This window comes from Seriola lalandi, unplaced genomic scaffold (genome assembly GCF_002814215.2).
Source record: "Seriola lalandi dorsalis isolate HSWRI2012SDOR001 ecotype SW California unplaced genomic scaffold, Sedor1 jcf7180002054952, whole genome shotgun sequence".
Lineage (NCBI taxonomy): Eukaryota > Metazoa > Chordata > Actinopteri > Carangiformes > Carangidae > Seriola > Seriola lalandi.
Window position 1 is genome coordinate 82,148 of NW_019525503.1, and position 3,107 is coordinate 85,254.

The following is a 3,107-nucleotide window of genomic DNA, read 5'->3' on the forward strand; positions in this document are numbered from 1 at the left end:
ACTCACAATTTAACCTGGATTAACAAACATGTTCACACTTACTTTTTATCGGAGATGCACAGCTCTATATACAACTCACATAACTGGCTACTCACTCACTTCTTAAACTTGTAGCTGTGGCCTTGAACGCAGCATTACTAACCGGTGACGGGGATATTCAAGAATACATATGTTGGTCAGGGGAGACATCTATCTACAAGCTAGATTCATTCAGAAAAGCTGTGGAGAAATAAAGTATTTTTACAACCTAAACAGAGCACGTCATTATGTCTTAGACTCACCGTCTTCCCGCCTCTGCCCTGAAGTGACGCCTCCATTTTGTGCTCAGAAAGATGACAAACAAGAGCAGACCCGCCAACGCAGCTGCAGATGGAGCATCACAGCGAGAGAGAGAAGTGAGGGAAACTAGTCTCTCGGTGGCTTTGGACTTTATCATGATGATATTCAAAACCTGGAACACTTTTATAAGGAAACGGTTTTGATGTTTGTGATCTGTGGACCTTGCGGACTAAAGGAATACAAGCAACGGAGGAATGGAGTGAGAATCGGACTTCTACACGTCCAAATGGTAGGTAGTCACCACGATGCTGGTTAATAAATTATATTTATTTAATATGGTTAGCGCATAATGAACGGAATATTTGAATTCTAACGACTCTAACCGATCTAAGGAGGAACAGCCTGTTTATATTGACAAACGTCTAACGGTCAGAACAGGTCAGAACCTTCTAGTGGCCCGTGCACGAGCCAGCAGGTTAGTAAGTGGGAGGCGAAGAACTAGAAGCAGCTCTGCTGTTAGGATCCCTAATGAGTTGACAGCACTTTGTGTAATGCTCAAACTATAAAGTTGTTGTGGAGTACATAAAACCTCTCTGTATCATCTATAGACTGTAGATAAAGTTGGACCTAGCTTCCATAACATTACCCATAGGTTTCTTCACAGCGGTTTTGAAGTTCAGAATGCGCCGATTCAGTCGTCGTTCAATCGTCCATTTTGCCAGTTACCTGACTCCGCTGAATTTGCGGCTAATCCAGAAATGGGCAAAGAGGAGGGGCTCGTGTCCAGTTTGGGTGCATGCCGACTGGTGGCAGGCATACCCTCACCCGCCTGTCACTCAAGGCGGCACGCCCTCAATTATAGATAACTTTGAGCCTTAATAAAAATTTAATTTATATGAAAATTCAAAATAGATAGATACTATATTTATCTCCATAGGGGAAATGCATGTGTCCATTGGCTCATTGATGATAATAATAAAAGCAGTTGATGATAAATGAACAATAACGATTTATTTAATTAATGTGCATTTTCAGTTGAAATAACAGTGACACAGAGAAGCAATGCAACCCCATAGTTTATAGCATTAATGACACATTTAAAGCAATGACTAAAAAAAACTTTCTTCCTTAGAGACATATATTAGATCATAAGAGACCTGTCTCTTATACACATCTTCTTGAAGCTCTGCAGCATCAGCTGTAGTAAATAAAGATTGTATCATTTACTAGGCAAAGAATTACGTCTCTATTTCTTCTGCAATTAAATGTAGAGAAAGGAAATATAATAATAGTTTTATATTATTATCATATCAATCATATGGTCAATAGTAATAATAATGATTAATTGTTCTATTAAGATGTTCTAAGAATAATATATAATATTATTTCTGAGAACTTAAACAGGAAGAGAGTCACTCCCTATGGTTATCAACGAATTACTTGTGCGGTATAACACAACACAGATCTCATCTTACTGAGAAAATGTTTTGAATGTTAAGAGGAAACAGCAGTTAGAAGACTAACTTCCTTACTGCAGGTAAAAAATAGGAACTCATAGGAATTCATGTCTATTTTTCCATCTTTAACTGGTCATACACTGCTTGCCTTGCTTGTCCTGACAGCATGCCACTACTACACAGAACAGACTTCTTCAGCATCTATCTGGCTCACTTCTTCCTCTCCTGTCATCCTGCAACAACACAGGGAGGCCAGCAGCTTGTCTGCAGCCCCTTTCCTCATGAAAACATACAGAACCAAGTCTGCAAGAGGACTGAACTGAAGGAATGATAAGTATAAGCATGAATCATCGGCAATGTAAGGTAAATGAACAAGGGCAGGAACAGCAGTGTGTATTTCAGCAGCACCAGGACTAAAGTTCCTAAGATTCTCTGTTTTTCTTTAGGAGTGACAGAAATGGCCGCAGACAGGGCTTTGAAGGTACCAGCCGAGAAGATGATCAGCACCTTTCCAGATCACAATGCATGAAATCATGTGGGAGGCGCTCGGCCCAACAATTTGCCAATTGTTCATGTTACGAAAGTCAAACTCTTCGAACATGTTGTAATTCACAAGGTCATAAAAATAGTACTCATAGGTGTAACTGAAGTGGGCAAAGTCGTTGAGGTAGAAATACTCCATCCTTCACACTTTGACCTGTTGTGTAACAGAGAAAACAGCAGCAGGTGTGTTACAGCTACTCATTTCTTCCTCCTCAAACCGCTGGAACAATACTATACAGTCAATGGTCATTACTACCGTTACTGCGGCAATATGACAATCAGTGACGGAAGAAATACTCTGATCTTTTACTTAATATGACAATGCAGAAATACTCAGTTGTAAAAGTTGTACATTGAAAATTTAACTTGAATAGAAAGAGCAATACATTTTATTTATAGACTTTCAAGGCACTCAAGGACTCCTTACAACACACAGTGAAGGAAGTTAAACTAGTACAAAGTTATTAGTAGGAAATTTACTTTAAGCAGTACTCATCGCAAAATAATACACATATATAATTGTATTATAATTATTGCTGCAGTAAAGTGTAGGCAACATTTGCATTTGCAGCTAGAAATGGTGTGGCTGTTTTTATCCTTTCTATACTGCCTGGTACCTTAATCTATAATAGTTCAACAGAATGTAGTTACTGATTATATTTTGTATAGCTAGATAATGCAAATCTGAAAAATTACTAATAAATAACCATGGAATTACTATTTAACTTACTGGTTAAGTGCCGCTGTACCACCAATGTAATGTGTTCCATGTACCATCGACTGCACTGTCATCTGCTTCTGAAAAGCTCTTACACAACTCAACTTCCC